Source organism: Orycteropus afer, unplaced genomic scaffold (assembly GCF_000298275.1).
Source record: "Orycteropus afer afer isolate SDZICR_OR568_19922 unplaced genomic scaffold, OryAfe1.0 scaffold00155, whole genome shotgun sequence".
Taxonomy (NCBI): Eukaryota; Metazoa; Chordata; class Mammalia; order Tubulidentata; family Orycteropodidae; genus Orycteropus; species Orycteropus afer.
Window position 1 is genome coordinate 4,617,676 of NW_006921742.1, and position 10,235 is coordinate 4,627,910.

At 43.7% G+C, this 10,235-nt stretch overlaps 1 pseudogene; it reads left to right on the top strand.

Moving 5' to 3' along the window:
* The window catches only part of LOC122150508, a 15,202-nt pseudogene extending 10,321 nt beyond the window's left edge, over positions 1–4,881 (top strand).
* Positions 4,882–10,235: the final 5,354 nt, after the last annotated feature.

The following is a 10,235-nucleotide window of genomic DNA, read 5'->3' on the forward strand; positions in this document are numbered from 1 at the left end:
TAGTCTTTTTTTTTTTTTTTAATCTATCAGACCAGCAAACCTGGTCCCCAGCCTAACTTTTTTTCCAAATGATTTTGAGTTTTGTTCCTCAGGACCATAGTCTTGGGAGACACCCAAGTCAATTGGCATAACATAGTCCACAAAGACAATGCTTCCATCCTACTTTGGTGAGTAATGACTGTGGTTTAAAAGCTTGTGAACAACCATCTAAGGTGCAACTATTGGTCTTTCCCCATCCAGAACAAAGAAGAGTGAAGAAAATTAAAGATACAAGGAGACAATTAGTCCAGACAACTAATGGACCATGTGAACTTCAGCCTCCATGACCCTGAGACCAGAAGAACTAGATGGTGCCTGGCTACCACTGACGACCACCCTGAAAGGGATCACAATAGGAGGTCTTGGATAGAGTGGGAGAAAACTCAAAATCATTAAAAAGATCAGCTCTGACAGAGACTGGTGGAACCTTGGAGACTATGGCCCTTAGACATGCTTCATACCTGGAACAGAACTCATCCCATGGCTCAATTTTCACCCAAATGATAAGACTTTAAAGTGAATATAATGCCAGGGGGGTATAGACTCATTAGAACAATCAGCTACGTGAGAGAAAATGGGCAGCATTTGCTCAGGGATAAAACGAAGAAAGCAGAAAGGGATAGGAAAGAAGGACAAAGGGAAACACAGGGAGGAAGTGGGAAGGGTGCGGTTACACTGCAGAGATTGCAACAAATGTCACAAAACAGAGTGTGTGTGAATTGCTGAATAAAAAGCCAATATGCTCTGTAAACTTTTTACCCAAATCACACGCACACACACACAAAAGAAAATCCAGAAGGAAAATAGCTGGTCAGCAGAAACCATACTGTTTCTGTAAGCAGTTCAGGCAGTGAACCACTCATCAGTTCTGGGAATGAGGTATATATTTCTGAAATCCAAGTGCCAAGATATCAGTCAAGGGCCAATGTTGTAAGCAGGTCTTTCACAGAATAGCAGTCAGGCCTGCTATGTTAACTCTTTCCTGCACATATGTCTACTAAGTGGAAGAGCTGGGCTTCACACAAAAGCTAGAGGTCAAACATGAAACCACTGATACATGGTCTACCAGGGATGCCCCCTAGACAGATTCAGGAGTTTGGAATTCAGGGGAGAGATCTGGGTTGGAGACATCAACTTGGGAGTTGCTGGCCTAAGTAACATTGAAAGCCATGAGACTGGCTAAGAACTGAATGTAGACCGAGAATAAAATGGCTCAGAGGATGGCACCTTGGGACACTGCAATATCCAGAGATTGAGTATATGAGGATCAACCAGCAATGGACACTAAAAGGGAGAGGCCAATGAGTTTGGAGAGAGGAAGTAACAGCCTTAGAAGCCAAGTGGAATGTTTCAAGATGGCAGCATTGAACAACTGTGCAGGTGCAGCTATGAGTTGACCATTGAGCCTCACAATTTGGAGGTTGCTGAGGAGCTCTGATGCTAACCAAAAAGTCAGTGGTTCAAACCCAGCAGCTGCTTTCTCAGGAGGAAGATGAGGCAATCTACTTCTGTAAGATTTATAGCCTTGGAAACACAATGGGGGTTGCTATGAGTCAGAATCAACTTGATGGCAGTGGTTTGTGATGTTGACAGAAGCTCTTTCAGTGGAGTGGTCTGAGAAAAAGCCTTACTGGAGTGGGTTCAAGGGAGAATAGGAGGAGAGGAAGCAGAGATAAGAAAATATTAAAACTCTTTTGAGGAGTTTTACTATAAAAGGAAAAAGAGAAATGGGATAATAGCTGAACAGAAAGTGAACTCCAAAATGTGGGTGTGTGAGTGTTTAACATGGGAAATATGTGGTGATGGGATTGTTCCAGTGGAGAAGAAAAACCAGTGGGGTGTGAGATAGGGCTGTGGCAGATTGAATTGTTTTTTAGGTGCTGTCAAGTTGAGTCAATTTTCAACTCATAGAGACCCCACATGACAAAGGGGAGCTGTCCCCATAGGGTTCTCTAGGCTGCAATCTTTACACAAGCAGTTCTCCAGGTCTTTCTCCATGGAGCCACTGGGTGGGTCCAGATTGCCAACCTTTCCATTAGCAGCCAAATGCTAACCATTGTGTGGCTAGGGCTCTTTGATTGAATTGTGTTGGATTTTAACCCCTATGCCTGTGAATACAGGAGCCCTGTCCCCTTGATCGAGAGCCTTCCCCTAGAACCCTGACTTCAGACTTCTAGCCTCTTGAACTGTGAGAAAATGTTGTTGCTCTTTAAAGTCTCCCACTTGGGAATTTCTGTTATAGCAACACTCTGAAACTGCAATGGAGGGGATAATGACATTCTTTAGTAAGTGGAAGGGATGAGACAGAGGGCTCAAGTTGGCCTTGGATAGGATCATAGACTGTTCATCCAGAGAAGCAGAGGGAAGGCAAATTACCTGTGCACAGAAGCAGGCAGGTGGGTACCTGTACGGGTGGCAGTCTGTGGGATACCTCTTCTCATTGCTTCAATTTTCTCAGGGAAATAGGATGCAAAGCTTTCAGCTGAGAGTGAGAAGTGGGGAATATGATGGCCTGGAAGAAAGAAGAAGAGGACTGACTTAGGAAATGGGATACAACTGCTTAGGCTATTGTAGTTGTTATGTGCCATCTAGTCAGACCCAACTCATCGTGACCCCTCCTTGGGTTTCCAAGGCAGTATCACTATAGAAATAGATTACCCCATCTTCCTTCCAAGGAGTGGCTGGTGGGTTTGAACCACCAATATTCTAGTTAGCAGTCAAGTGCCCTAGGCACTACGCTACCAGAGCTCCTAACTGCTTGGGCTAGTAAGGGCCTAAGAGAACTTAGACATTTGCTGTCATGAATTTAAAGTAAACCCAGTTGCCTTGGATGCCTTTTTTTCCAGTGATGTTCAGCTGCTGGGTTGTAGGCACAGAGAGACAAAGAGTGGGAATTAAAGAGGGTTGAGCTTTGCCAGGCAAGCATGAAGAAGGGAGAAAGTGGCGTGGACATTGAGGCTGATGCAAGGGAGTTTATCTAAACAGGAGTTGCAAAATGTTGTGGAACAATGTTCTAATTCTTTCCCGGACAGCAGGGCAGAGGTTGGTACTTCCTTGTCAGTTGCCCACAAGTTGATTCTGACTCATGGTGATCCCATGTGTGCAGAGCACAACTGCTCCACAGGGTTTCCAAGGCTGTGACCTGTCAGAAGCGGGTTGCCAGGCCCATCTTCCGAAGCACCTCTGGATGGATTTGAACTAGCAAGTTTTCGCTAGTAGTCAAGTATTTATCCTTTGTGCCACTCAGGGACTAGGTACCTCAAAAGTCATTTCCATTTAATGCACAGTACAATAATTAAAACACTGAAGGCGTAAGATTCATTTGTGAAATACAGCCTAGGACTTTCGTTGACTGTGACTCACCTTTGTGCCATCTGATCAGTCGGGGGCTACCAATCCTTGGTTTGGGAAGGGAAGAACTTGTCAAAGCTCACGGCAACTTTACCAGATGCCTCAGAACTTTGTACGTGGCCCTGCTCTAAAATGACCCCAGTCTTTATAATCACTATACCTTTTGCATGGCATCAACTCACCTTTTATTTATGGAAAAGAAGGGTTTCAAGAGGTTTATTAGCTATTCACACTCAGGAGCGAATCCTAGTTCTACCCTCAACAGCCCTGTGCCTATGAAAGAACTTTGTACAGCTTCTCCTTCATACTCAGCCCAGGGCCTCTCAGGTCAAGCCCTCTCACCTGTGGGTTCTTTAGTTCTTCCTTTATTGTGGGCTTTATTGTGACTTGGCAGACTGCTTTCCCAGCTCTCACAGTCCCTGAGGGTCTGGCCCCCTCACCCATCAGCTCCCTCCCTCTCTCCTTACTAATCTCTGAAGACAAATCCTCAGATCTTTTCAATTTCAAAGGATTTATTGCTTATCACAAATATGCAATGACTAACATAACCAAAGAAAACCCCTAACTCACCGTCATCGAGTAGATTCTGCCTCATAGCAACCCCCAGTGGGTTTCCAAGGTTGTAAATCTTTGTAGAAGTAGATTACCCCATCTTCCTTCTGCCAAGCAGCTGGTGGGTTTGAACTGCTAACCTTGTGGTTAGCAGTCAGATGCCTTAGGCACTATGCCCCCAGAGCTCCTAGTGACTAATACATAATTTTATTGGTAGGGCCTCAGTTTCTCCTGTGTAAACTGTAGCAATACAAAGATTCTAATCCTAAATTTGCATAACTATGGTCCAATTGATGGTTTGAGCTCCTACTTGTGAATGGAAGCTTTGGCCTTTGACTTACTTCATTGACAACAGGACCTTCTCCCACCTTCTCTCATTGTCTCCCAGGAACCTTCACTTCAGCGCTGAGGTCTGTCTGTCTTGCCCTTTCCCTTGAGATCAAATGAGAGCTCTGGTGGTGTATTGCCTAAAGCATTTGACTGCTAACCAGATAGTTGGAGGTTCAAACCCGCCAGTGACGCCTTGGAAGGAAGACCAGGCAATCTACATCTGGAGGGATACCACCTTGGAAACACAAGGAGGGGTTGCTATGAGTCGGATTCCACTTGATGGCAGTGAGCTGAGAGGAGCTCAGTAGGCCCAGCTCATTTCCTCACAGTGCCTCTCTGGTCAAGTAGCTTCTCTGGACCAGAATTTTCTTATCTTCAAATTGGGGAGAACAATAGATGCTTTAGAGAGTAGCCATAAAGGCTGAAAACAGAAATGTTAGTTTTGTTTTCCTTTCTTTTTTTTTCCACAGCACATCAAAATCACTCTGGGATGGCCATGCTAAAGCTAGAAAACCAGTGTTCAACCGTTTAAATCGGCACAATGGGCTCAAACACACCGACTGTGGGGATGGCACAGGAATGAGCATCGTTCCACTCTGTGATACATAAGGTTGCTGGTCACTGTGACTCAAAATCGGCCGCACTAATTGATTAACCAGAGCTGATTTGATGGCACCTAAGAACCACAAAGAGAGCCACAGAACACGGAGTGAAAACCAAGCAGAAGTTGAGCAGAGGGGATGTGCACCCGTGGAGGCATCATCTGCTGGACTTGCACTCACTCCCTAAGTCCTGCCACATCCAGTATTTAGGCCAGGGCACACTTCCCATCTCTCCACCTCTTCTCCTCACACTATAGGGACTCTTTGTGGTTGCTTGCCAGGATAACTGGATTCGAACACAGGTTTGCCTTATGTAAGCAAGGGGCCCATAGGAAAGTTAGGCAGTGGCTGGTCTTCAATTTCTTAATGGTAAACTGTGGTGGTGGGTCTGTGGTCTTCCTCACTCTAAAATTTTATCTTATTTCACTGTTGCTCAAAACTGTGTTCAGAGGGAGGTTGAATGGATATTTTTGAACAATAACTGTGTAGCAAGTGAAATTCCCATAGTCTCTACCCTCCTGTGACAGGGAAAAGTGGAGATTAAAAACAAACAAACACACAAAACTCACTGCCGTCAAGTGGATTCCGATTCATAGTGACTTCTCCTTGGGTTTTCGAGGTGGTAGCTCTATAAGGAGTGGCTGGTGGGTTTGAACTGCCAGCCTGCTGGTTAGCAGTCAAATGCCTTAGGCATGATGCCACCACATGAGGACTGTTAGATAAAAAGAACTGCAGCAGTGTGTAGAAAGGAAACCAGCCTACTCCTAATGTGCACAGGGCTTAAAGAACCAACAAGGGGCAGACAGACGTGGACTGCAGAGCCTGGAGCAGTACACTGGGAGTCGGAACCTGGAGGACTGGGTTAGCGAGTTCAGACTTTCATCACAGGACAAAGGAGGCCAGTGAAGCACTTTAAGGGCAGTGAAATGATCAGATTTGAATTGTAAAGAGGTATTCTGACTGCATTGTGGAGATGGTGTTTTTTTGTGTGTGATAGGTAGGAAAGGGTGCTCTTTTATTACAGTAGATCAGAAATGGTGGTGGCTGACTAGGGTGTGGTGGTGAGGCTGGGAAGGAGACAGGTAGGAGGGTTTATTAAGAGGTAAACATGAAGGGACTAGGTGATGCTGGATCGTGGGGTTGAGAGGGAAATTTTCAAAGAGGTCTTCCAGAGATTTGCTTTGAAGAGCTGGGTAGATGGCAGTGCCATTTTCTGACATGGTGTGTGTCTCTCTGTGTGTGTGCACACGTGTGTGTGTGGTGATGAGGGTGGTGATGGATTTGGGGAAGGTTGGTGATGGAAAATGGATAGATGAATTCAATGTTGGATCAGCTAAGTCTGAGGTCCTAACATTACCCAAAGGATCCAGATTGTTTAGAAAGTCTTTTAAATAACATTAAATAACTTTGAACTTTGTGAGGAAACTCTCTCTCACAGTATTTATATTGCTTCATTGAGAAAAATACTATTTGGCCTTAAAAAAAAAATCATTCCAACTTTTTGCCTTGTGTTCTGCCTCTCCTGAAATATTTGTCTTTTGGTAACTCACCTAGGTTAATGTCAACATCATGATAAAACTGGACAACTCTCCTAATTAAATACAGTAAATTTTGAGTCGATAGGGATGACTTGAGAGAAAATAATTATGAATACTTAAAAATCGAGGCGTTCCTTCACAAAACTGCAAACATGCCATAGGCCTGTAAGAAACGTTTTTCTATACTTGTTCAGTTTTTTGGGAAAAAAAGTGTATCTTCCATAAGGTGCAACTATTGGTTTCTCCTGGTCCAAAGGCACGTGGAACAATTAGTTCAAAGGGTCAATGAACCATGGGAACCTCAGTTTCCAGGACCCTGACACCAGAAGTAGATGGCACCTGGCTACTACCACCTACATCTTTGAAAAGGAGCACATTAGAAAGTCCTTGGTAGACTGGGAGTAAAACATGGAATAAACGTTAAAATAATAAAAAAGACCAGGCTTGCTGGTTGCATAGTATTCTGGTTACCTAGTGCTGCTCTGACAGGAATACACCACAAATGGAAAGGCTTTAACAAACAGGAGTTTATTCTTACAATTTGGAAGCTTTAAGTCCAAGTTCAAAGTGCCAGGCTCTAGGGGCTGGGTGAAAGCCCCTCAGCCTTGGGCTTCAGCTCTGCCTCCAGCTCCTGGCCCACTGAAGCTAGAGGATTTTCTTCACTCAGACAGCTGCTGGCTGCTGTGGCTGAGAAGCCCAAGGTTGACAAATAAAATGGCACAGTCCCGATGTTACCAAACCACATGGCAGGCCATTAATTTAAGCCCATTGTAAGTCCCAAGGTCGACAGAGAATGGCAGGCTGCTTAACAACGACATGGCTACATGCAGGGTCCAAGCATGCCATAGGTTAGGGACCATCCCCCAAGGCTTTTGCTTATATACAGGAGGCAGACCACATTCCTTAAGGCAGCTACTCAGCTGCTTGTGGTAGATCCCATCATGGAGTTGATTGCCAGTTTCATCATGGGGAATAGCTCCCAACAGCTGCCCAGCCATTCAACCAGGCCCAGCCAAGTTGACACAGAAATTGAACCACCACAGATAGATACTTTGTGAATCCCCAAGACTATGGCCTTTAGTCACCTTTCAGGCCTGGAACTGAACTCACCTGGGTAGCTCAGTTTTTAGCCAAGCAATAGACAGATCTCCAAGGCGAACAATAACATGGGGGAGGTACAAACTCCTTAGAACGAGGACAAAGGTCAGAAGACAGGAAGGCTTAGGAAACAAGGAAGAATGGAAACAGGAAACACAGACAAGAAGTGGAAGGAGCAGTGTTGCATTGTGGGGGTTGCAATCAATGACGTGAAACAAAGTGTGTTTGAGTTGTTGAATGGAAAACTGATTTAATCTCTAAACCTTCACCCAAATCATAATAAAAAAATTTGAAAGAAAAACCACTTTGTTTTTTCCTGAGTGAAGTCATAGGCTTTGGGGGTATAGAGGAGTGTGAAGCTTGAGAGAGCCTTAGCTCTGGGCCCTGCAACCAAAAGCATGAATCATATAACGTCCATTGTTGGTTAACTGATGTCCAGACTGCAGGGCAGGGCTTTGTCAGGTATTGCAATAATTCTGAACTCTGCATTTATTGAGGAGCTCTGGTGGCATAGCACCTAAGGCACTTGGCTGGTAACCAGGAGACTGGTGGTTCAAACCCACCAGCCACTCCTCAGAAGGAAGGTTGGTCAATCTACTTCCGTAGAGATACCGCCTCAGAAACCCAAAGAGGGGTCGCTATGAGTGGGATCCAACTTCTGGCCAGTGAGTTTGGTTTTTACGGTTTGGTGTGTTTATTGGCTAGGTGACTCACTCAAGGTGCCACAAGATGGCACCATGATGTTATAAAAGAATGTAGGTAACACTTTTTCCAGAGCCCAGGTAGAAAGAGGGTTTAAAAGCAACCATAACTTAGAACTTTTCTTCTTGTTTTTAAAAGTGATAAGAAAACTTGAAATAAAGTATGGAACGAAGGAATAAAGGAAGAAAGATTAGAAAGTGTATTGGAGGGAAGGAGTGATGGAAAAACTTAAAAAGAAAAAAGGACAAATTTTGCACGTGGTCGTTAGATGCCTTTGAGTTGACTCTTTGACTCCTAAGACCCCGTGTACAACAGAAGACCACACTACCTGGTCCTGCTCCACCTCAGAGTCCTTGCTGTGCTGAGCCATCATTGAAGCCCCTGTGTCAATCCATCTCATTGACGGTCTTCCCCTTTTTCACTGACCCTCTACTTCACCAGCATGATATCCTTCCCCAGGGACTTGGCCCTCCTGACAACATGACCAAGAGATGAAATCTGGCCATTCTCGCTTCCAAGGAATGTTCTGGCTCTGCATCTTCCAAGACAAGTTTGTTCATTCTTCTGGCAGTCCAAGGTATATTCAGTATTCTTCACCAACACCATAATTCAAATGAATCAATTCTTCTGTAGTCTTCCTTATTCATTGTCCAGCTCTCACATGCATATGAGGCTATTAAAAAGACAACGGGTTGGGTCAGGCACACCTTAGTCTTCATAGTGGCATCTTTGCTCTTTAACACTTTACATAGGTCCTTTGCAACAGATTTGCCCAATGCAATATGACAACAGCATTTGATTTCTTGACTGCTGCTTCCATGAGCATTGATTGTGAATCCAAGTAAAATAAAATCCTTGGCAGCTTCAATCTTTTCTCCATTTATCATGATGTTGCTTGTTGGTCCAGTTGTGAAGACTTTTGTTTTCTTTATGTTGAGATGGAATTCATAATGAAGGTGGTAGTCTTTGATCTTCATCAGTAAGTGCTTCAAGAATGATTGTCACATAGATTAACCAAATTGTATTTAACTAAAGAAAAGAAAATAACCAAGCCGCTGATATAGGAAATTTCTGAGGAAACTAGTGCTATATGAGCACATTTATTCACAGTCTTGATGTGTGAGTATAAGAAGCATTTGACCTTCTTATAAAAGCAATTGTCTCTTTGGGAAACTATGAGAATGAATGTAAATTTACAAAGTATTCTAGTCCCTTTAAGTGAGTCTGGCATTAACATAAGTAGCAGTTTCTACTCAAGACTTATTTTATTCATTATCCTTCAGAAGAAGTGGTTCACAGTGGTTACCATGTTTAATTATGAAAGGAAATAAGAAAAAGAATTTGAAAAGAGAATAACTATATTCAGACACAAATTTACAGCAATGTTTTGATGTAAAGAAGATGAAAAATATACTACTAGTCCAACACTTCTAGAAACCCTTGAACTGAGAAGAATTCTTCCAGAGTTGGTTCTCTGACTCTCAACTGATCACCCTCCACATTACCTGGCCTACTGTTTATCCTTTCAACTCCTTGCCCTCTCCCCTCTATAACCATTCAACTTAGCAGAAAGTTCTGGAATAGGAGAGATCTGAGGAACAGTGATTGCTTCAGGCATGGACAGTCTTTAAACAGACTTTTTCATCCTTGACACTACTGACATTTTGGGCCAGATGATTCTTTGTTGTGTGTGTGTGTGTGTGTGTGCTGTAATACCATTGTAGGGTGTTCAGCGGTATCCTTGGATTTTTGTACACTAGATACCAGTTGTAACATTCAAAACTGTCCCCTCAGGGGCAACTCTCTTACCCAACTTTCCCATTTGAGACCTTCTGCTTTAGATAAACTTTCATTGTAGGACTGAAGGGAATCTTGAAAATCTCCTTCATCTTACCATCTGGTTGATGGACATTGACTCATCAGGAAAATGTGCACTTTTAAAATCTCTGTTAGAGATTTCTGGACACTGATTCCAGGCATAAAATGCTGCTATTACAGCCCAGATAATGCTCCCTATGTGAAA